The following is a 25,719-nucleotide window of genomic DNA, read 5'->3' on the forward strand; positions in this document are numbered from 1 at the left end:
AGGGACCAGTGAGCCAGCATCCTCCTACGCTCTAAACTGAGGGGGCACACATCTACCAAATCCCACATGGCAGTGTCACTGCTGGATAACGGGTGCTTTAATGTGACCATCAAAGCTATTGACGGAGGGCCTAGAGATCAGCTGTGTTCTGGATTTGATCATCTAGCCCACTTGTGCAATCGCAATGATTCGATCTTTAGGTCAGAAGAGCAACTCCGTCATGGCAAATCCTTAGGATCAAACAGGACATTAGGACACTCGACACCCATTATTCGGGCCAGCATCATCTCAGGATGTTGGCGTTGGCAATGTAAAGAACAGGATTCTGCATACACAAAGTTTGTTTCAGCACGGCTCTCTATTGCGGTCTCAATATCAATAGTGTGGCAGGAGGTCCTGAGTCACATTAATTTACAAACCAAGAAACCTCAAATTTAAATTCCTAGGATTCTTTTATTTATAGTTTTTTTTATAGAACAAAGCATATAGATTTTCTCAATGTTCTACTCAAATATTGTACAAACAAATGGATCAATATACAAAGACATCTTTAAGTCGCAAACAGTCTTTACATAGTTTTCTGCAGATATTGCACTTTAAGTTTCAATCAAGGCGCGGTAAAAAAAAGGAAATCATTTAGTGCTTCTACAGCAGATGTCTAACACATGGTACAATACATGCTACATGACGAAAAACGAATTTGTTTAGTTTATATATATATATATGTACACGTAAAAATAGAAATATGACCAACATGCACTAGAGATTTAAATTCATTGCTTTGCAATATACAAATAAAGTTTAAGGATGTAAACAAATTGCATGCACATAAACTAGAGCAAATCGGCATTACTATATGAAAGCTAATACGCTTAAATAAAAATATATAACTTAGTAGTACTCCGCGTTTATGTGCCATTTCTGCCCATCGTTGCTGTTTCACTGAACCCTTTGGCAGTAAGTGGGGACAAAAAGAAAAAGTTGACATATGGCTTCTTTTCAGTAGTAGGGCTCGAACGAGCTTTTAAAAAACAAAAAATAGGCATATCTTTCCTTGTTTGGCCACAAATTCTTGGGCATACTAGTTGGGAATGGATCTGGAAGAGCCAACGTAATTCCAAATTCTGGCATGCTTCTAGTTGTGACCATTTCCATGTTCACTCGTATCCACAGAATGTAAACTTATTAAACATGTACTTGTAAAAAATATATTCAGCAAAAGAATCAGCTTTTCACTTGTGCAGGGGTATCCACGGTCAAGTGAAATTCCATTTGTACTTTTCTCATGTGCATATTTGAAGTGCTGTTACACTGCTTCACAGGAAAGGATTAGCAGTTCAAAAATGAATCGGGGCCTTCGCCAAACCAATCACATTGGGCATATCAGTTGTGTAGAGTGCTGGAGGGCCGGCTTTCCCCAGTCTGCGCCATTGAAGAAAGGGACCCGCCTTCCTATTTCAGGATGCATGTTCATGAGAGGTTGACCGTGTTCCAAGGGTGGCTACTCTTTTGAAGGCACAGTGCTCTCAGTTCTTGTTTAAGTCTTACGGTCAGACCAGACAAAGGTCAACATACTTTCCTGCAATCAGCTGCCTGTTTTTTTCAGACACTGCTTTCTTAGCCATCTCCATGCTGGGAAAAGCTACCAGAGCCTCTCCACTTGGCCGGCCACTGAAGTTGTAGAGCACGAGGATGGAATCAGTGCGGAGCTGCAGCGACATGAAAAGGATGGGAACAAGGAATGGTTATGCCAGGATTTAATAGCGGGAAAACATGAACTTAATTTTGGTATAAAGAAAACCAAAATCATTTTATGTCAATTTGTTGATTTTTAAAGTTACTATGCAAAGCAAGAGGTACATCCATCAAGAAATTCTCGAAACATTAAGGTACTGCACTCTATGCACAAGAAACATTAAGAGGACAGATGAAAAAAAAAAACATTGAAAAAAGTTATTACACTTTTGCAAAATTCAAAATATTTTGAAACATGGGACACATTTATTGAGGTAAGTGGCAAAAGGACTGCATGGAACAAGGGTGAAACTGCAGTGTCCTGGTACCCTTGTGCCCTAGTTACTTCACATTACCATCACTTACGGTAAGGCTGGAGTGCAACAAATTGTTTGCACACACCTACAGACAACAAGCATTGGCAATGCCAACAGTATGGGCTTTTGTGTAGGCATTGGAAGGGCAAATGACAGGCATAACCATAGTGGTATTAACAGGCTATTAAGTGTAGCAGTTCCAAAAATGGTGCGAGTACCTGGTCATCCAATAGCAGTGCCTTGTAAACGTCTAATACTTATACACAAGCTAAAGCTATTGGCTTTGACAATGCTCGTTTCGAACAGGACTTCAATGAAAGACAGTGCTTATAAATAAATCGAGTGGCTGAAGGCATATCTGGTAAGACTTTACACCAGTAACGGGTTGAACAAATAATGGAGCACCTTGCTATTCCATGATCTCTCCGGTTACAACAGACATATTGAACTAATGATCAGGGTGGGGAAAAAAAACAAAAACGTTAATGATTGTTAAATGAAACAAATGTACACTGTTAAGTACAAACTAACAATTGCCACGGGTGAGTGTACATCAGACATTCCCAACATAAAACCTAGCAAACATACTAGTACAACCCCTTACACTTTCTATGGCGTAGAACATTGATTTGCATACAGTGCCCAGTGTAAAAAAAAAAAAAAATTGATGAATATAAAAAAAGTTGACATGATTGTGTTTCAGCAAACTTCGGATGACTGAATATACAAGCCATCATCAGGACGGGGAATAGCGGTGTAGGTTCTGGTAAGAGCTTCCTGTGGTGATATATAATAAACAAATAAGTACTAAATAGTGGTCTGTATCCGGAACAATTATGTAAACACGCTCAAAAGTTGCTTACACAGCATCCCCACCCAGTGGGGAAAGCTTCCTGTGCTTGACTGGATGTAGCATGTGGAATCTGCGCGTGTGTGGCACGTTGTGTCTGGACTAATCTAGTCCCCTCAATAGATTTGGAAGTGGTGTGCTTGTGATGCACTATCACCTAATGGTGCACAAAAATGGGTGTTTGAGCCCATAATTATGGGGCCTCTTATATGACAAAGCTTGGGCATTGGTAAAAAAAAGGTAGAAAACATCTAGGTTATCAAACCCCCCCCCCACCTTCTCTCCATCGACAGATTTCACCAAGCTCAGACGTTTCCAAAATGGTCTCCCTGACTGGGAACAATCACTATGCTTGACTGGATGTAGCATGTGGCGTCTGCGCTGTGGGGCAGCGCGTGGATCCTGGACTAATTTGTTCCAAGTCTCCTCAAAATAAATTTGGTGATGGAGCAAAGCACCGTGACCTAATAGAACATAAAAAGATGCGTGTATGGGCCCATAATTCTGGGGCTTCTCAAAACAGTGACAAAAAGTAAAACCCCCCCTTTGTAATGGCAAAACTACTGGTTTAGCTGCGTGGTGATCTCCTGCAGCCCATACCGCTCATTTCTGCACAGATTTCAGCAAACGACCCATGCCCCACTGAACGCATAAGTCTAACAGATGCATATAATTAAAGTAAAGACCCAAAAAATGTTTGTACACGCGGGAGCAGATAATCATGAGGGGCTCAGGACACGAGAGTGGATGCATGTACAGCCCATCCATATGGGTCCCCAAGGTCAGCCAATACATGATGGGATAATTCAAAGAAATCACAAATTCACACATGGTTAAAGATTACCTCGCTGGGAGCAATCGCATACTTGAGACTTCCAAGACTACAACCAGAAGGTACGCATGCAGAGCTTGTCCGCCTGTTAGAGCGTAGTCATGGTAACCAGGGAGAAAGATATTGAAGAGATACTCAGAAAAACTATGGGAGAAAAAAAAAAGAAAACAGCAGCAATCTTGGAGTACATATGAGCAGTTTGAAGATGGCCACAGCGATATGATAGCTCCCGGCTAGGTAATGTTTAACCGCTTGAATTCTACCAACAAATATTGGGTGACCTTAGCAGCCCACAGGGATGGGCTGTACATACACCCACTCTTGTCCCTCATGACTAATGGCTCTCACCCGTAGAATTTTTTTGGGGGTCTTTACTTTAACTATATGCATCTGTTAGACTGATGCATTCAGTGGGGCACGGGCCGTTTGCAAAAATGTGTGCAGAAATATGAGTGGTATGGGCTACAGCCGATCCCAACCCCTGCCCCCCCCAGCCCCTCACATGGCCAAGCCAGTATCGCCATTGCTAAGAGGATTTTTACTTTTTTTAACGAACGCATACACTTATTGTCACTGTTTTGAGACGCCCCAGAATTATGGTCTTCGAACATAAAATGATTAGGTGACAGTGCATTGCTTCATCACCAAATCTATTTTGAGGGGACTGGGACCAGATTAGTGCTGCCTCCACAAACTTCCCAAAAGCACGGAAACCGTGCTACATCCAGTCAAGCACAGCGAGTGCTGAAACAACTATCACTGGAGAGAATGTGGTGGGTTTGATTACGTTGATGTTTTCTACCTTTTTACCAACGCACAAGCTCTTTGACATCGTTTACGAAGCCCCATAATTATGGGCTCACACATGTATTTTTGGGTACCATTAGGTGGTAGTGCATCGCAAGCACCCCACTACCATCTATTTTGAGGGGACTGAGACCAGATCAATCCAGACTCCATGCGCCGCACAAAAGCGCAGATTTCATGTGCTACATCCAGTCAAGTACAGTAAGTGTTCCCCCACTGGGGATGCTCTGTAAGCGACTTGAGCATGTTTAAATAATTGTCCCGGAGACAGACTATTTTGTACATATTCTTTAGATTTTTTTTGTTTATCGATCACCACCACAGGAAGCCATTACCTGAGTCTACACCACAATTCCACACCCTGATGAAGGCTGTATTCACAGCCATCCACGTTTGCTGAAAGGCCAAAACACAGATGGGTCGAATTTTTATATCCCAGAGTCAATTTTTGGACACTGGACGCTTAAGTGTATGATTTCAACGTATATTAACGTTACACTCCGTAGAAAGTGTAAGGGGTTGTACTAGCATGATGTTTGCCATGGCTATTTGCGAACTTGTACTTTTGTAGGTTATTGTATGTTATTTGTTGGGAATGTCTGATGTTCACTCACCTGTGGCAATTGTTCATTTTTACTTATAATTTGTGCTTCATTGAACAATCATTAAAATAGTTTTTTTCTCTTTATGCAGGTCCACCCCGATCATTTGTTCAGTCATACAAGACCAATAGCGGGTTTACAACTCTCTGAAGACTGTTGAAAACAATGGTGGGCACTTTGAGCTCTTTAGTCTAGCCTTACCATCAGACGCTACATTGCAATAGTTCCCATGATGTGTTTTGGGCGGGGAGGGACAGACACTGGGTTGAATGGCCACAAGGATTTCCTTGGCCACGGGCAATCAATGGGTGGGCACATAACCAAACACCACCTGAAGTCTGGGTGTCCCTCCTCATGTGCCATTCCTCCCTAATCTAAATGCTAATGCAATAGTTTCGGTGTAGAGGTGTTGCAAGCGACAACCAATAGCCCAAACTAAAAACGCTTATCTAGCTGAGTGTAATAACACAGACGCTTCCTAAAGTACTGCTTGCCCCTGCAGCAGCAAGAGCCAGGAAACGTGCACTCAGTGAAGAGGACAGACGTGGCAAAGTAGCTGCCATCTTTGTACTGTGGCAGCTTAAAGATGAATCCAATTGCTTTTTCATTTGCCGAATTTTTCAAGCTTTAAAAGGCTACGCAGTGCTGCCGACATTGCATTTTCCAACTGCTAAATTTGAGAATAAAAGATTGTAATTATGCATTCTGTTTAGGCAAGAGGGGCTAATTCGGGCATGGTGCTATTTCTTTGATTACGTACGAAGACCAGAGGCGCACAGCAGGCTACACGTAAATTGCAGTGGGCGAGATAAGAGGCCTCCTTACCACCAAACAAAGCACAAACCCTTGGGGAACTACAGAGGTGAATCTAGCACTTTCCGTTCACTTCTCAATGTACATTTGTAAACGAAATCCAGTTATTCTACAACGATTTTCAATTATTGATATCCAATGAGACCGTATCATCTATATCAAGATGCAACCTTATGATGCAATTTGCTACTCCAAATCATTCCAAAACTTTAACCATTTATTGCTTACTCGTACATCTCTTATAACTGCAGACACTCAGATAGGATCATCAAAATATGCTTTTGAAATGGTTATCCCATTTCTCCAAATGAACACAATCAGAAATCACTTAAAATAGCAAATTTAAAGATGGTGAAGCCTTCCCACGATGGGTGCCTTCACACCAGCATAAACATGACAACGCAAAGGTTACTCACCATACTGTATACTATACTAATAGTCCCCTTCCCTCTTCACTAATGGAGTACCCACCAAGCAGGGGCCGGAGCAGAGCTTTAGCAAGAAAAGAGCTTCCCTTTAAGAATTTACACAAGGAGACCATAACATTGTCACAGCCATGCTCTGCTCCCCACACCTTCCCCTCAGTCCATTACCCCCAGAGAGGAACTGAAGGAGTATCTACAGTTTTAGATGACTGGAAGAAAGGACACTCTTGACTAGGACTATAGTAGTCACTACAGTGACCAGATTAAATTTCTCTCCTAGGTCCTTCCCCTTTCCTCCATATTTATGGAAAGAGTACCATGTTTCTCTACCTCAATGAGGGGAAACATTGTTGCTCAATTTGGACAGGCTGTTCTAAAGAAAAAGTTTGAATCAGCCTTGGAGGTGCCGTTGATAGAATAGTGTATGCAAAAAAGTGATGTAGAAAAGACTGCCTGCTTTGTAGACTGCCTCCAGTGGCACATGACCAGGGCAAGGAGCACAGTGGTGCCTTTTTTTTATTGAAACTTCAGCGCAGCAAACCTGTTAGCAAGCCAACAAGTCGCCAAGCTTTTGTTACAACACATCGTCATACATGTCTTGTTATCCATTAGAATATAAAAAAAACACAATCAGCAATCCAGCATATACAATTGTATCATGTCATCCCGTTAATAACAATTTAAAAGTTCCATACGACATAATTTTTCGGTTAAATTTAGAGAGTCCAAGAAGTTCACGATTGCGCAGGTCAACCTAATGTTATGTCCGGCAAAGGCATAAAACCACCAATTTTGATTGTCTGATTCAACAGGGGTAAAGTCTCCCAAGTGACGCAGTCAACGTGAAGTTAGCGCAGGGCATCCGATAATTAGATGTTCGATAGATTCGAAGGTTGCAGAATCTGCAAAGATTGCCGTTTGCTTCATTAATAGGTCGTAGAAATTGCATTTCCCTAGTGTTTAATGCATTCAAACGCAGCCTCAAAAATTGGACACGATGTCGCGAAGGGCAAGTTACCAAGTAGCGACAATAAGCATAGAGTTTGTGTTCGCCTATTCCCGATCTCAAGAATGTAGGCTTTGTTTTCAGCAGATCGTAATTCTGGATCCAACCCCATCGCTAAAATTATTTTTTATGCACTGAGGTTGGCTGAGCAAGTCAGCTATGTTCAAATCAGCATGGTTTAGAGTGGCTTCCAGTAATTGCTGCCAGTCTCCTAGAAGGCCCGGTTGTCCACAGCCTGGACGATTTTCAAAAAGTTGGTATGACGGAGGCAGTGGGTGCAGCTTCATCTTTCGTAGCACCATTGATTTCCACATGATGCAGCTATCTATTGAATTTATTGATAATTAATATCGAAGAGACACCATTGAAATGTACGAGGGTAGATGCAATACCCCGACGCCAAAATAAGCCTTCAAGCTTCTGCCAAAATAGGGCATCAAATGTTCCAGCCCGATTCAGATCCAAACGTAATAGCGGGTATAACCTGTTCAATGTAGAAAATGAGTACCGGTCCAAGAGAAAATTTGCCATATTACTTGTTTATTTTTGAGGATTGAATGCTGAATTGAATCATCTGATTTGTGAGGTCCAACTTCCAGTGATGTTCTCTGATAGAAGTGTTGAAAGTTATTCTAAGGTATCGAATGGAATTTACCGAACTCAAAGAGATTCCATTAATTTTCCAGAAGAAGGACTTATCTTTTCTGGAACCACCAGCACCAATGATATGATATGGCATTTGTAACGCGCATATACACAAGTGTTTCAAGGCGCGACGAGGCAGGGAGGGGGGGAACAAGGGGAGACAAACAACGATCCTACTAGGCCAGGTGTCATTCAGATCACGCAAGTGCATGGGGTAGAGGGACCGGAAAAGTGCAGGGGGAAGGGAGAGGGGGAAAGTGCAGTACAGGGTAAGTAACATACAAGATAAATAATAAGGGCCAGCTGGTGGCAAGTGCAAGATAAGTACAGACAAGTGCTGGGAAGGGGGGCTGTAGGGATACAGAGACAGTCCCGCAGTGCTGGGGTTGCCAGGGCGGCAGTGCAGGGGAGAGTGGCTGGGCCAAGGACCGAGATTGGCGAGTGGCCCAGTTGCTGATTCAGTACCGTTTCAGTGATTTAGCAGGGGAGAGGGGGAGAGAAAGCAGAAGCAAAGAGGAAGGTTTTGAGGTACTTCCGGAACCGGAGATTGTTCTCAAGTTTCAGGGAGGCAGGAAGGCTGTTCCAGAGGGAGGCCCCTGCTGCGGAGAGAGATCTGCCCCCAACTCGTTGCTTGGAGAAGCGGCTGACCCTGAGGGAGTTGGAGGCGGATGAGCGAAGTGCTCGAGAAGGAAGATATTTAGGAAAAGAGTTGAAGGTATTTTGGCCCCAGGCCCCAGAAGGCCTTGTGGACAATGCAGAGGGTTTTGAACTTAATCCTCGCAGCCACAGGGAGCCAGTGTAGCGATTTCAGTCCTGGAGAGATACGGTCCCTGGGCTTGAGGCCAAGGACAAGTCTCGCAGTCCTGTTCTGGATGAGTTGCAGAGGGTAGAGGCAGGCAGATTTAGATAGAGGCTGTTACAGTAGTCTAGCTTCGAGAGAACCAGGGCTCTGGAGACAGTGAGCTTCTGGGGGGAAGGAGAGTAAAGGAAGGATACCTCTGAGGAGGTGCAGCTGGTAGTGTGACTTCTTAGAAACGTCAGAAATGTGAGGAGAGAAGGAGAGTATGGAGTCGAAGATGACCCCGAGGTTTTTTGCCTTGCAGGTAGGAGCAGGAAGAGGGCCAAGAGAGGCCGGCCAGAGAGCTGCGGGGAAGGAGGGAGTGGGTGTGCCGATGAGTAGAATCTCAGTCTTACTGGCGTTAAGGCAGAGGTCGTTGGAGGCACACCATTCCTGGATAGCAGAAAGAGTCAGATGAGGGAAGGAGAAGAGGAGACCGAGGGTAGCCTGAAAATGAGCTGGGCATCATCCGCATAGCACTGAAAGTTGGGGCAGAGAGCAGCGATGCGGTGGGCAAGAAGAGCCAGATACTGGTTGCCAGGGAGAGAGGTTAGAACCCTGGGGGACACCACAGGTAGAGAAAAAGATGTCAGAGAGGAAAGACCCAAGTTGGACCTGGGAGGGTCGATTTGAGAGGAAAGAGGTCAGCCAAGCCAGAGCCTGTCCAGTAATATCCAGGTTATCACGGAGACGGTTGAGCAGGATGGTAAGGTTGACAGTATCAAAGGCAGAAGAGGGATCAAGCAAAATGAGAACCCATGGAATGTTAGAGTCAAGGTTCGAGAGCAGGTACGCACGGATGTTCAGGAGAGCAGTTTCCGTGCTTCTGGCAGCTCTGAAGCCAGACTGATGGTCACAATCTTTGTTTTACCTGTATTTAATTCAAGATCATTCCTATTAAGATACTCACACAGACTTGTTAACAAGCGTTGAAGACCAATCTGTGTAAGGTCTACTATGACAACATCGTCCGCATAAGTTATGCAGCGAATTCCGGTGTTGTTTATCTTTGGCAAGAAGCATCTGACAGCTTCCAGATGTTTCGGAAGGTCGGAAATGAACAATCAGATCAGTTCGGCTGCCAGGGGACATCCCCGTTTTACCCCCTTGTTGGTAAAGATTTTCTTCGATAGGTCTCCTTGATTATTGAAACGAATCTGAATGGAAGTATTAGAATGCAGCGCCTTAATTGGTTGTAACAACTTTTGAGGACAATTCCAGTTTGACAATTTCTGCCAGAGCTTGACACGATTGACGCTATTGAATGCTCCTCGCAGATCGATGAATGCCAGATGTAGTCGCCTTTTTGCTTTTAGGGTTTCTGATTTCAATATGTTTAAGATCAGTAGGTTAACCTCAACTCCTTTACTAAAGCCAGTTTGACGAACATCCTTCTTCTCGCATGGATCACTGTGCAAGTCGTTGTCCTAGAAAAGAGGCAAATAACTTGCCTATCGTATCTAACAGAGCAATCGGGCGATCGTTTTCGGGATACGCCCGATTGCCTTTCTTATATATAGGTACGATGATGGCTTCACGCCAGGATTCAGGAATAGTCCTTGAGGAGGATAGTGAACAAAACAAGGCATCTATGAAGACTGACCATTGAGTTTCGTTTTGTTTTAGAATCATGTTGGATATCATGTCCGGATCAGCAGCGTGTGAATTCTTCAGAGCGCGTATTGCAATTTTGATGTCTTGCTGGATTTCCAAATCCCATGGGATCACGTTATGAGATGAATCGGGCGATCCTTCACTCATGGGACTACCAAGTATTTTCGCAAAGTGAGTCTCCCATGTTAATGCATCAATTGCGTTTAGCACAGAAGGTGAATGACGCAAATTTCCTGTATTCAAAATCCTCCAAATTTTGCGTGAATTTTTAGTAAGCAACTGTTTCATCATTAGTTCTGCTTTATCTTGTTCAATAATCATTTTTGCAGATTTTAGCCAGTTCCGGTAAGTTTGGCGTTGTGCTCTAATTGCACTTTCAAGATTGTCGCAAAAACTAGTGAGGGATGATTTTTTCATAGCTCTTATGTCACGGCGCATCTCCCTTTTTGCTGTAGTTTGTAGTGACGATGTGAGATGCTTGTGGGAAATTCCCATCACTCTGTCAGCAGATTTGACGATAATAAAATGGACTAAAAAGTGGTGCATACTCAACCGACAATCCTTCCTTCTGATCGAATAATTGCAGACTCAACTAGTGGATTTGAGAGTCATTAATCTGAAGACGGTTTCCCACAGCATTCACTGATAACGGAAGAGCGTACTGTTTTGCACATTGTGACCATTCCAACATACAAGAGAAGCACAACAGGTCGTGATCACTGTCGGGCATCTTGCGAACTTCGAGCTTCAATTCTTGGGCAAAAAAGGTTTGGGATACCCAGAAATAGTCAATAATGGAACTTGGTTTTTGGTTCGACCACGTTGCACATGGTGGATGGTCGCCTTTCACATTACCGTTAACCATTTGACAGTTTGTTTTGCAAAGCCAAGCTCCACATTTGGCCTCTAACATTTACCTCGTCGATCGGTAGTGGCAAAAAGTGCTTTGATTTGTGGTCGATTTTGAACAAGGAGCAATTTAGATCGCCACAACATATGATTGAGATATTCAAATACGAAGTTATGACTTCCATCTATCATACATGCGACCGAGTTTAGGAAGGCCTAAGTGCTAATTTTTTCCGGATTCTAATATCCATTTCTGATTAGCAGATGTTTCCTTGTAGATATATTGACATCATCAGACCGCACCAAAACCATCTACACATAGGGATTTGGACAGCAAGAAGTCACAATTGACAACCCTAGTAAAAATCAATACCTGGTGAACAGACCAGATGACGGTCTCCCTTGTTCGTTTTTAATAGCTGGATTCATTACAATGACAAAGCTGTCTTTTGTAGGTACCTCGCTTAACCAGGTTCCCTGGAGACATATTACAAACATTTCCCATTGGAACATCAAACCTGTTAAAAAGATGGCTGAATCCCCTTGTATTCCACAACAGGAATTCACATGTTTGATCTCATGCGACTTGTCGTGGCTACTTGGTGGATGCTTTATTCTTCCAGATGTCATTGGTGTGGGAAGTACTCCTTTGGGAAGTCGTATTTGATTGACCAAGATTAGCAGAAACTTTCAGAGACAAGTGAGCATGAAGGCCTGCAGAAGGAAACTTTCCCTGTATGTTAAATATGAATGCAAAATGCATGCCACCTGGCTACCGTGGCTTTAGCTTCTTGTAGGTCACCATGGGTGCCTCCAAAGGTTAAAAGACGCCCAAGGATATATACGAGGGACAGTTGTCTAGAGATGGAACCTCAGAGCCCTACAAACATCCAATCATTGCATTAGGTGGTCAATCTCAGTTTAAGGGTCAGGAACAATACCGGCATTGTGATTTCTTGATTTTCACAGAAGTTTGGAAGCAAGGGTGCTCATATGTCCACTCTCTGTTGGAAGGCGGTGTAAGGCTCCACTGAAGACAATGCTTGCCATTCACTCACTATGTGCAGATGTTGTAAGTGCCACTAAAAATCCATCTTCCATGACACCAGACACTGATCTATGGCTTGGGACCCATTGGCATTTACATCACATTAAATTCCCAGGCCTATATGTGGGTGGGGAAATAGGTGAACACGACCAAAATCAAAAGTTGTGTTAAGCTCCAAGAGTGGCCAGATACACCCTGTAGGAGGAAACTCACCTGGTCTGAATAGCTTATCCTAAAATGACAACTTTTAATGAGGCCTGCTGAGGATCAGAGATCTTTCCAACATGAAGTGGCATAATATAATCCTGCGATCTTCTGTGATGAAAAAAAGAAAATGAGTAGGCCCAAATGTGTCACTCTTTCATGGCTACTAGCCAGTTGCACGGTTGAAGGGAGGTTCATACGAGGGCAGGTGCGATCGTAAACCTTCCTTGCGTTAAGAAAAGGTTACAGGAAAGATCAAAAACCTTGTGAAAGCCCACTTTGTTCTATGTAACAACTAAGACCCTAGAGTAAAAACCAGACCCATCCTCTAAAAAGAGATATTGGATTGTTTCTATGAGCTAAAGCCTCAGAGGCCCCTGTAAAAGAGGGTTCATGTGTTTCAAAGAGGGGGGCTGTAGGAGGAAAGGAAGACAAAAAGCCATGCCCACTACAGAAAGGGCCCCAGGGTTACTCGTTTACAAGCTTCCAATGCTGCAGATAATGCTGCACCCACTGGGAGCTGTGAACCTCTTCCCCCACATTACCTAGATTGTTCTGGTGCAGAGGCAACCTGCGTTATAGGTTTATGGGAGAATTCTCATTTATGGCTAATATCTCTCACCTAGTGAGTTCCTCAGCAGCTTTGCTGGACTTCTGGAGTTTATTTTTTTCCACTTGCTAAGAGTGAGAGCTTTTCCCCCACTCTTACCTGTGTTTTGCTATGTGTTTCTACCTGTTTTTGTGAGTGTGGACTCTGAAGTACACCACTTCAGTAGCCCCCTACTTTTTGTGCGTCACACAGCACCTTCAGTGCCGTGGCACAGGGTTGTCAGAGACTTCCCTCGACTCCATTTCTGAGGCGACTAATGTCCCCCAGAAAAGGGTAAAGTTACCATTAACTTTAGTCAATCTACCAAAGATCCAGTACACCACATCTTCCATGGAGTACTGGAAAGGGTTAACTTGTACCCCTTTTTATCTGTACCTCCTAGAGCATTGTTTCGCTCTTTTAACATTTAGACTTGGCTGGTGGCAGTGGTAACTACCCTAACTTTTCTACCGCTATTATATTAGATAAATGTGGTACTGTTCTTGGCTATTAGATTAGCCTCAAACGTAAACCCGCTTGACCAAATCGTCTTTCTCTTGGCTCTGGTTGGGTTTATTAGCCATTTCTTTTTGTTAAAGTCCTTGTGTTTTACTTTGCGCGGCAAACTAGGTTTGCCTTCTTTGTTCACTGTCTTTTGGCGGGCTTCTGCCCAGAAGCCCTCCTCAAGGCACCTGGGTGTCTAGGTGGGCTGAATGTGAGGGAGGGGTGTAGTCACCCCCTGCACAGGGTATCCTAGGAAACCCAAGTCACACTTTGTCATTATTGGCCAGGGTTATTTGTCCGGGCTGGACAACCCCCCTGCTGGGAAGATTGACAGCCAGGCTGCGTGAATGGGGGTTTTTCGCATAAAAGTCAGATCTCTTGGGCTAGAAGTCAGAGAGTCGCCACTGGAACTACAAGGAACCGAAGAGAAGCGGAGAGAATGACAGTTGCTGCCACTGCCCCATCCCGGTGAAGCCCTGCTGCAGTTCTGAGCTATCTGCCCTTCAACGACTCAGAAGATCCAGTCCGGAGTCGTCTTCCTTTGAACTTGGTGGAGATAACAGGTTCATCTTCTGCAGCTTCTTCCGTGGTTGAAATCACTGCACACTGCTGTAGTGGTCCAGATAGCCACCTGAAGAGCCTCTCCTGTTTTTAAGGAGCGCACCTTTTATTCCTTGTCGCTGCTGCCGGCTTTATCCCTGTGTGGTGCAGACCCCCTTCAGACGTCCTCCTACACAACGAAGCTCCAGGAATCGTGAGTCTGCGGGAAACCAACAGGTACAACTGCCAGGGCACGAGCTGCACCACTGGAACAAGGTACTGTGTTCTGTTGAGGAAACTGGGTGAATCCCTTTTTCTTCATTTCTAAGGCTTGCCCTTGTCTTCCCTCCTCCTTATAACTTTTGCTTCCGAACATTGACAATATCGAAGTACTTTTGGCTATGTTGAATCGTGAACTGTCTGACCGTGTGATCTTCGGCACCTGGCCCCGGTGTCTTTCGACCCTGGCTCTGGCCCTTTGACTTTTGACCTCCTGTCTGAGCATTTGATTCTGCCTGCCTAACCAAAATATTGCCTGTGATTTTTTGCCTCCAACTCCCTCTGGGTATCTCCAGTGCCAAGTGTGTTTTTGCCCCGGTAGCATTTCATGTCACGAATATACGTTTAGTAGACCGAACTGTCAAAAAGTGATCGCAATCGTATTCGCGGTAACGTGTTTTTTTCATAACACCAATTCATGCAAACACAGGGTACTTACCTTGAGACTTACTGTACAAAGTGAATTGGTTAGTTGTAGTATATTTAACGTGTGGTTTTTATTGAAGTTTAATAGAAGTGTTGTGTTTATAAATAAATGTACTTATATTTTTCTACCCGAAACCTTGAGTCAGTGTTTGCTTGTGGCCCCTTTGTGTAATATCTGCTACTGCTCATATACTCTTGAGATAAGCCTGGCTGCTCCGCCACTGCTACCACTCTGACATAGTAGTACAGGCTTGTACCAAAGGTAAAACTTGCATTGCCACCTGTAGTCTTAATTGTGTGTAGTGGTCCCTAAGGGCACTGCACAGGATTCTGCCTAACATAGGTTAAGCCGATGATGAGCCTCTGAAACCTCCTGAAATCTTATCGCACCTAGAAACACTTGTGCACAGGTGCATTATGAATGTCGTAAGTCAAAGGACAAGCTGTTCAACAAAATGTCAGAATAAAATGCTGAATGCGAGTTTACTGCGCATTCAGCACAGAATCCGAATATTACCAAAGGAGTGGAGCGAGGGCGTTCCCTGCTCCCAATGTTTAGTAAGACGGGATTTGGGATGTCCCCCTGCTTCCGTTACCAATGCAGGGGACAATAAAAGTTCAGAAAAAGAAAAAATCCTTGTGGCAGCAGTTCCAACCCACATTGGGAATAGGGACCAGCTGTGCCCAGAGAGGGGGTTAAGCGAAAGAAGTGTGCCGCACAGAAGTAGGGGTGTAGAGGGGTAGCAAGAGGTATGGAGATGAGGGAAAATGTGCATGTGATCACTGCACAGCACAATTTTCAGATTAACATTTTAGTAGTCTGAATTTCAGGCCATGCAGTGATCACATAGGGCAGAGACCTAGATGGTGAACAGCAGAGATCCAAGGACAATTTCAGGAAGCAGTGGGGTCAGGCGTTTATGTGTTCAAGTAGATTTTAAAGAATAGCCATTCCTTGTCATTCAAGCTAGAGAAGATTTATGAAGCCCAAAATCCTGGAAAGTGACAATGGTAGACCATGTTGAAAGTGATACAGAGGTCTGAAAGGATAAGCATAGACTAGAGTTTTGAGGATGGGGAAGAGAGAAATTGGAGACACACACATGCTTACTATGGTACCCAGATGCAAGTGGATATCCAAGGCACCTAGCTGAAAGCTGCTGCCCAAAGACCTAACAGTCAGTTGAAGAGGTAAATCTGCTCAAAGAGGAGGTAGTTGAAAGCTCGAGTTGGGTTGGTGCTGCCGAAAAATGGGTGCCAAATCAGCAGGAGGTGAATGGAGATGAAGAAAAGGTATGAGGAGAGTCAGTGGGCAGATGGGCTGTAGAGAGAGTGAGGGCGGATGGTGTTGAATTAGATTTTAGAGGAGAAACGGTCAGAAAAATCAAAAGCACAGAGGGAGGCAACAAGAGATCGGCTTGGGAGGTGTGAGCAAAGCATGGAGGGAATATGAAAGTTCCTGTGGGAAATTGTAAAGGGAGGAGATTAGGTTTGTGAAGTGGGGGGGGCAAGGGGGAGATTTGGCCCAGTCAAGTCGAGAGCCATTGAGGGGATCCTGGTAGCCTAGCAGTGGGGCGAGTGTCCTGATTTGCACCAGATGTGTACAGGGAAAGGTGTGAATGTGCTTGCAGGAAAGTGATGCTTAAAGGGAAATATGTGCACAGTGAAAGTCAGCAGTGTCATGGAATAGACATGAATAGAGAAGCCAACCTTGTAAATCAAAAGGCAGTGTAATTTCATGTGAAGCCTATGAGATTCCTTGTGCTTAGATATTTAACGCATCCATTTTTCTGAGTCCTTCACTTATACATGCAACTACCCATTGGTGGAATTTTACATTGCAGTTTTCAGGGATGGGCCCTATATGTGTTTATGGGATGCAGTGCTTGGCAAGAGGTGGCGACGATGCAATGAAAGTGAACAATGGATAAAAGATGTATTTTCAGGAGCTTTGTAAAAGCAAGGATTTGGGGAGGATGTAGGATAGCGGGTATTGGGCTCTTAGGGGAAGAAGCAGTTCTGGTGGTGCTAGAGCTCAGATGCTAGAAGCACGAACAGACTGGGAGACAGGTTTAGTGAGGGTCGGCAACTTGCGAGGAGGGAGCTGGATGGACTATTCGCTTTTAAGGAAGTTTGTGCTTCTGCACTAGGGTGCTGTGTGAGTTGGATGTAGGAGTTTACACATTAAAACGTTCTTTTATGGGCAACAAGTGAGACTTCAAAGTGCATTTGATGTGACTTCTTTTGGGCCAAATGAGGGTTAATCGGGCTGCATGGTTCCAGACAGAGGGTGGAGGGAAGATGTTGGGGGAACTGCTGTAATTCAAACAAGACCACAGTTGAGAATCGGTTTTTGGGTGGGCTAGATTAAGACTTGTGTAATAGTTTTCACTTTATATTAAGGTGCGATTTGGAGCAGAACGTGAGCTAGTTATTCATGATGGGGTTCCAAGCAGCACTACTGGGTTGACCGGAGACCAATCTGCCGTTTCAGGAACATGGGATGAAGTGAGGCTACAAGTTACAGAAAAATAAGGATTTCAGATTTGTCACCAATTGGGCAGAAGCAATTTGTTTCCATCCAGGAGTTGATGGCTTTGTGGAATTCAGAGGCTATTGGATCCAGCAACTTGATCTAGCTGAAAATGCGTCAGCATAGCAACAGAAACACACACCTTGGAGAATTTGCCCAGGTGTATAAGAAGTCAGACTTGGATGTTAAAGAGGAGGGAGGGAGCATGAGCACCAAGGAATACCACAGGCAAGGGAGCAGTTTATAAAAGCTTAAAGAAAACTATCCCAGTCTGGTGCAGTAAATAATTCTCCAGTTTGAATCCTTCTGTCAGACCAGAGATTCATTTTGTAAGTAGACTATGGAGAAGCTCATCAAAAGGGTTCGATGGTAGATTGAGAAAAGAGTGGGCCTCATCTTTTGCACCTTTGTCACCTTCCATACAACTGCATTTCACGATATTGGGGGATGCTAACTGTATCATATTAGCATCAACATTTTTCTAAAAGCATGATCATATTTATACAATGCCCATGCGAGATAAAAACAGAATTCAAAGTAGAATATCACGGGTGTACTTGCAGACTTCTTGTGAAAAAAACAAGGCCTGCCTGAGTTTGAATCCAGCTTGTACAGATGTATGCTAATGCAAACCGAAAAGAAAAGGTAGGTTTCATATTCTACCATGATTGCACACTTTGAATAGTAGATATGCCATGAATTAAAGGGCACAAAACTGACGTCTCCCAGTGTTGTGAGCTTGCAGGGACTGGCTTCAATGCATTTCCCTTGATGCTCCTCTTACTACCCACTGACGGGGTAGCCCATCCCGGATGCATGGGTACGAATGCAACCTTGCAATAATTGGGTCAGTGAGCTGCTCTTAGTATGGGTTTTAATACAGCCCGTGGAAGTTTGTATGATTCCCATCTACCACAAAAAGCGATACAGGTTGTTGCATTCTTAGTGAGCAGGCTAGCTATTATGTGGCCTCGGTCTCTCCTGCAGCACTGTGGTGAAAATAAAGATTACTTGAAGTGATCTAGCCCAAACCAATCTTGGTTTGATTTATTCTTCAATTCTGGTGCTCTGACTGATCCATTGGGTGGGCCTGGAAAGCACGGGGTTATGTGCGGGGGTATCCTGCAATTTCTTCAGGTTGCCCCCTAAATCAGGTAAGCCAATGCATGTCCATTTGGAGAACGTACTAGAGGAAGGTGTGTGGGTCAAGGCAGCCCCAAGTCAACTGGTCAATAAGAAGCTTTTATGCAAAAGGTCAGTTCAAGGGAAAAATAAATGCAATGACCAGTCCGTTTTGTTTGTTCTGTTATTGGGTAATTTTATTCTGATCTGAACTCTTGAAACCCCATCTGCAGATTTTGACCAGTTAACAGTACCTAAAGCACTTGTATCCAGACACCCAACTAAATGGGGTTTTTCTTTTTAGTGTAGAAAATTAAGTATTATTTTCACATTTTTGAAAGAGTACATAGTACCTTATTCTTTCAAAAATGAGTGCAAAAATAAAACTGTCCTGCAGCCCGGCATCCCAGCTTGCTGGCCCAACAAGGAGTTCTAACCGGGTATAGTGGCAGGAAGTGACTTGCAGAAAATCATACATTTGTCGTCCGGTCTCCATGTGCAGCCATGGCTCTATGCCTAAAGTTGTATATATGTTGAGAATCCGAGTCACCCTAGTTCCTGTGATCTTTGCAAGGACACCGTGTCTTGACACTCATCTGATTTTCAACCTCTTCCTGCAAAGCTATTTTCATTCTTCCTATCCCAGCTAGGGGACACGATTGGGTCACCCGTATTCCACCCCCATATTCATGTGTGTAAACCACATTTTCCTCTTATTCTGGTCTCTGGATCCCTCCGGTTATGAGCCATGTCTTGGTGTGATAACCCCATTAGCTGGGGCATTGTGGAGGAGTGCCACTGACTCGGAAGTCATTTCTTCCATTACCCCCTACCTGTGAATAGAACAGATAAGTCAACCTAATTGCCACTCCCTCTTAAAGGAAGTCTAGCTTATTTTATGTGCATATATTATTGACCCAATACGTGCAGGCTACTTGATAATTGGTACCATTTTATATGAGACTACATCACAAGTATTTCCCCTCCAACACCTGGCCAATGAAGGCCTTTTGTAGAATATCCAACTTGACCGACTATTAATCTCCTCAGAAGTGTATCCAATGCTCATTGTCTTGTGGATGTGTTTTCAGGATGGTTTGAAGCCAGTTCCAGGTATTACTGTTATGAAACGGTTACTGACTGAATTCATGAGTGACCAGGGGACCCACTTTACTGGTAGCTAGATCTCCAGATTTAGCTGCTAGTACTCTACACTCTTCTGTACAATCTGTTCTTGACTCTACTTTCCCTTTACATCCTTCTCCTACTCACCACAAAACTAAGCCGTGGCTTACTCCAAGTCTCATTTCCCCTTGCCGTAGCTTGCATAAAGCCGAGCATCTTGGGAAAAGCACTCTCACCTCTTCCCACCTTACTGTGCTTTCAATGCTACATTCTTCTTTGATTCTGCCTTACATATAGCAAAAAAAATCCTACTTTTCTGAACTTACACTTTCTCCATCTCATCACCCTTGCAGCCTATCAGCTTCTTCATCTGAAGCCCTTGATCCATCTTTCTCCTCCCTTTCTTCTGATTTCGCCAACTGCTTTACATCTAAAGTAGCTAATCTTGGACTAGCTTTTACTCCTTCCTCTTCTCCAGTTTCATCACTATATTCTTTGAGCGTTGTCTCCTCTTATGATCTCGACACTTTTGCCCTCTGAACTCGTGCTCATCCCACAGCTTCAACCCTCTTCTCTTATTCCCCAAGAATATCCCATCTTCTACCCCATCTTCTCTCATTAACTTTCTCTTCTACACTCTTGCTTTTCTGCAGCTTTCAAGCAGGAATGGTATGGCTCTTGAATCTCAGAGTAGAGCATGCAGTGGGTGGGCTGTACTCTACAGAAGGGATGCGATCTAGCACAGAAGCAAACAGCAAAAATACTGTGGTACAAAAAAGGGCTTATAATTATACAATGAACTTGTAGCAAGCATGCTGCCAAGGGCCCCATTCAGGATGTTGTAACAATAATCCTTTGTGGTCATACCCACAGTGCCTTGTCTGCAGGAAGTGTGGCAAGAGCAGAATGTTTGGGAGCTCTAGCAAAAACCAAGATGGCGAGAAGCATCTGTTCTGAACCTCTCCTCTGGGCTTACTTAACTCGGCCCCTTCCCCTTACATCAAAAGACCTCCCAATAATCAAAACCCTGGTATGAGATGGCCATGATCTTAACTGGGTAGTCAATGAATCACTGGTTTCCAGGAGACCACTCAGGGAGAGTTACTGTTGCCTGAAGGGTTTAAACCTCCTGAGGGGGATGAAAGAGAAGCTTCCTGGGCTCAGATAAGCAGATCCTGCTTGCAGAAACGGAATAATCGTATTGATTTTATTATTTAAAAATAAAAATGCTTAGCCTATTTTACTCACAGATGGAATTCCATCACAGAGACCTCTGGAAGCTCAAAATATCACCCAGCACTTACGTAGTGCTCAGCAGATCCAATCCAACAGACTTGCAGAAAGGGCACCTTAAAATTAGGTTTTCCACGATTTTCCAGGGCACTGGCCCAGAAGCATTACACCTTGTACTGCTCCATATTAGCTTGCACATTTATTTTGTTTTTATAACGTGCTTAATAGCTCAGTTGGGTTTCTAAGTGCGGATCGGGATGCGAAGCTCTGTTGCTCTGCATGGTCTTGCTTCCAAGACCAGAACTTTGCCCCTGTGCTATCGTCCATTCACAAGCATGCAAGTTATCACTCCTACAATACTTAAGGGGCAACCAATGTCTATGGGCACAACCACTCCACAAGATCATTATGAAATGTATTTACAACTTGGCTGCATATTTAACTACTGTAAATTCATTTTGAAGATTGTCAGATTTATTGACGTACAGATGGAGGCCCTGCCTGAAATTTAAAGCTAAATCAGAGATCCAGGGTCTGCCACTGTTGGAAAAGGTGGCCCAAGACACCAGACACCCCAATCCTAATAAACCATGAGAAAGTAGCCCTGCACATAATGGTCTTCCAAAACAGTTTGGCCCTGGACACCATCTTGGTCTCCCATGGAGTGATATGTGCCCTGAACGGTTTTGAGTGTTGCACATCTGTTTCTACTTATTCCAGCAATATCACATTGGAAAGGCAGGCCCCTACAGGGTTGGTCTTTTGCCACACTCCTGCTTTCGCATGCCCATTGAACACACACTGCCTCCTCCCTCAAGCCCCATCTCCAGGTGTGCAGCCCCACCTCCACACCCCCCTCCTCCCCAACTAATTAACTTAAACTGCTACGGCGCCCTCACCCACTGCTTAACCAGAAAGTCTTCATCCCACATTCTTGAAAGCCTGAAGCACTAAGCCGCACACAATGTGACGCAACACTTGATTTATTTATTTAAACAGGCTTCCAGGAATGCACCCTTCAGACTGCAATTGGAACAGACAGATGGTCTCTGGGGTTGGCTTACTGGGTTCAATTGGATATTCTATAATATATGGTATCCTACTTTACAATTCTGTTTGGGATATACTGTGTTTAGTATTCAATTTACCCTGCAGAAAGGTTTCTAATAACATGAAGATTCAGGATGTTGAATTCTTGAAACGAGTAGCGATTGTTACTTTGAAATGCTGATTCAGCATGTTGGAGTCATGTGAGGTTGTTTCAAAGAAACCTCAAAGGGGGGTAACTTCGGTAAAAACAGAATTCAAAGTAAAATATACTTTAGCACTTGTAAAAACAAGGCCCAGATGAGTGGGAATCCATCTTGTATGCACTTGTCAAAACAAAGTGAAATAAATTATATGTGTTTTATATTCTGTATTCTGCCACATTTGCAAAGGTTGAGCTGCTACACACCATGAACTAGGAAGCCTCATAACTGAAGCCCATCCATTTCAACTAGCAAACGCAGGAAGGAGTTATCAAAGCGATCACTTTACTTCCCTTGCTCAGCTGCAAGCTTTCGCTACCCACTAATTGGGTACCTGGTCTGAATGAACCAACAATAATTGAATCATGAGTTTTGCTTTACTGATCAATATAAAAGCTTGTTGAATTCGGAGGGATTCCATTTACTCTTTGACCGGGGTGCCTTATTGGGTCTAGTGCAGTGGAAATACAATTTCAACCCAAACTAATTTCAGGTGTTTGAGCACCTAGGTCCACTCATTAGCAGGCTCACAATTTGAGAAGGAAAGAGGACTCCTTTCCTTGCAGAGCACTCAGAGGATGAAAACACTGCAGTAAAAGCAACGCATCTGTATTGGAGCATCCAGTTCCAATCATTCGCAGTATTCTCTTTGAAGAAAGGAAAATGGAATAGGCCCACTCAGCAGAATTCAATGTTTTTCAAGAGTGCCCAGTACTCCATGTGGCACTTCCAAGATGGCCACCACCTGCAGCACACAATAGGAAGAAGCCTCTGGCTTTCAGCTCCCACCTCCCGCACTGCGATTGGGCAGGGTTGCCCTATTGTGGCCTATCAGGGGAACCAGCTGGCTTTAGCCGGCCCCTTTCCAAGGGCCCCTCATCCAAGGCCCTGTCCGTGCCTGTCTGAGACAAGGAGGGCCTTTCTACCCACCACAAACTATTACTCCGCCTCCAGACTAGTTACTGCTACCTCATGTTTTGGATCCTTGGACTTTTACGCACCCTCCAGATCTGTAAGCAAGTGATGGCTGAACTCTTCCATTGCCTCCTCCACCATCTACCTGAACCATTTACTGCATCCATGTACTCTGCCTTCCTTGTCTCAAATATCCTACATCCTCTCACTGCATTTAGCTGTGTGTACTTTTACATCTGTGCACCTCTTGTCTCGAAGTTCGACTTTCAAGATTGCATTTATTCCTTTGTGAATACCTCTTTTAGGCCTCCTGGTGAGCTTCGCTTGAACCATGCTGTGCAGCCACTCTTCATTCCTACACCAACCACTTCCACCCGTATGGCTCTCTCCATCTCAACCATTTGCTACACTACCACCTATTCCCCCCTCATGAATTACGTCGGAAAAAAGCACAAAAAAAAAGATACGAGTGCAAACCCTGGCCTTCCCATCGCTAGCACCCATGTCAACACTTCCTACAGAGAGGTCTTCACCGATATCCTCTTCTCTGTCCCCTCTACAGATCAATAGACCACCCCCCCCCCCCCCCCCCCCCCCACCATCGCATCTCTACTCTATCTCCTTTCACATCCTCTCCCATTAATGGTGGCACCAAGTGGGAAGTCCTCCTGGCTGGCCTTCCTTCCTTCCTTCCTTCCTTCCTTCCTTCCTTCCTTCCTTCCTTCCTTCCTTCCTTCCTTCCTTCCTTCCTTCCTTCCTTCCTTCCTTCCTTCCTTCCTTCCTTCCTTCCTTCCTTCCTTCCTTCCTTCCTTCCTTCCTTCCTTCCTTCCTTCCTTCCTTCCTTCCTTCCTTCCTTCCTTCCTTCCTTCCTTCCTTCCTTCCTTCCTTCCTTCCTTCCTTCCTTCCTTCCTTCCTTCCTTCCTTCCTTCCTTCCTTCCTTCCTTCCTTCCTTCCTTCCTTCCTTCCTTCCTTCCTTCCTTCCTTCCTTCCTTCCTTCCTTCCTTCCTTCCTTCCTTCCTTCCTTCCTTCCTTCCTTCCTTCCTTCCTTCCTTCCTTCCTTCCTTCCCTGACTGGCGTACCATTCCCTTCTACTACAGCTCAGAAAACAGTCAAAGCCAGAGACCACCTCCATCTGGCGACTTAATGGATGCTCAGCCAACAACCACTGCCTCCATGTTGAAGGCATTGACCTTCATGTTCCTTGCTCTTATCGAGACTTGGTTCAATGCCAGCTCAGTCACTGCTTTTGACTCCCTCCTCCCAGACAACTTCAAGATAATCTCCAAGCCTGGACCTCCCTGGCAGTGGGGTTGCCTTAAACTTCCCTGAGTGGGTTCCTGCTTCCATCTTACCCACCCAACCTACGCTTCCTTTGAGTGCCTGGCATGCAAGTTGGTCATCTCTCCATCTCCACCCGACTATTGCCACTGTAGACACCACAACCCTGTTCCTCTCTAAATGGGCTGATTTCTGTTCTCCCTACTTTCATCCACCTTCTCTTGGATTTCAACATCAAACTGAATTCCCCTGGCTCAACATCCATCCTCTCTCTGCACCTCTATACGGCTCCATTCTCCCTTCTGGTACAACCCACTCGGCTGGGCACTGGTGCCTTCATACACTCAGACCTCTCCCCCCGCCCCTCCACTAGTCACCTCTCTCCTGGTAAGACCAATTTTCTCCTCCCACCTGGGTCCCTTTGGCCCTCCAATCACTCCCCAAATGCCCGGACACCCTAGTTCACCAACATCCACCCGATGAAACGAGTATCAGCTGCTGCCTTCACTTCCACCTTCATCCCCCTGTCTCAGACTACCTCCAACTCTGGTCTCAGCAAACCACCTGCCCATCACCAATACACTTGACAATCTTGCCCCAGTCATGAGGATCTGCCTGAAACTTTCCTCCAAGTGGAACACCTGGTACGACTCTGAACTTGCGACCCTGAAATGAAAGTGCGGGGCAGCGTAACGGAAGTGGAAAACCTCAGGTTCATCCTCGGACAAAATGGCCCGTCGCCTGCTCCAAAAGGCAATACAGACTCTCCATTTGTGCCAAGAAAAGAGCCCACATACGGGCACAAGTTTCCGGTACTTCCAACAACACAGACTTTAAGATCTGCAGGTAACTAGACAACCCTTCTGCAGTATCCTCCCCCTTCACCTTCCCAGGCCCTCAGCAATGCACTGGCCACTCACTTAAGCCACCAAAACTCAGGAAATCCTGAACACCCTTGTTACTCACCCTGCCAACACTGCCTGGTCTCCCCGGACCCCCACCCTCCCCATCCTCACCTGCAGACATTACCAGAGCTGTCCGCTCCATGAAGGTCTCTTCTAAACAGGTATACCACCCTTGCTCATCCAGGGCCATCAAGGATAGCAATGGCTCTCTTGCACCCCACTCACTGATTTCTGCAATAATTCTTTTGGCCCTGGATCTTCCCCTCCTCCCTTAATCACTCCCTTGTGCACCCCCTCCTGAAATAACTGTCAGCAGACCCCACCTGTCCTGCCAACTACTGCCCTATTTCCATCATACCCTTCCTCTGGAAGCTGCTGGAGAATCTGGCATTGCCTCAACTTGCACACCAAACTTGGTGGTCTCCACGACCATCAA

General features: G+C 44.7%; 1 protein-coding gene across 6 annotated transcripts in view; it reads right to left on the reverse strand.

Moving 5' to 3' along the window:
* Positions 1 to 433: 433 nt before the first annotated feature.
* The window catches only part of ESRP2 (epithelial splicing regulatory protein 2), a 187,503-nt gene continuing 162,217 nt past the window's right edge, over positions 434 to 25,719 (reverse strand). For all 6 annotated transcript variants that reach the window (XM_069653549.1, XM_069653525.1, XM_069653541.1 and 3 more), the window contains one exon: positions 434 to 1,709. The gene's annotated coding sequence lies outside the window, so the exon portion shown is untranslated. The remainder of the gene's footprint in view (positions 1,710 to 25,719) is intronic.

This window comes from Ambystoma mexicanum, chromosome 1p (genome assembly GCF_040938575.1).
Source record: "Ambystoma mexicanum isolate Mex_15411 chromosome 1p, UKY_AmexF1_1, whole genome shotgun sequence".
Classification (NCBI taxonomy): Eukaryota; Metazoa; Chordata; class Amphibia; order Caudata; family Ambystomatidae; genus Ambystoma; species Ambystoma mexicanum.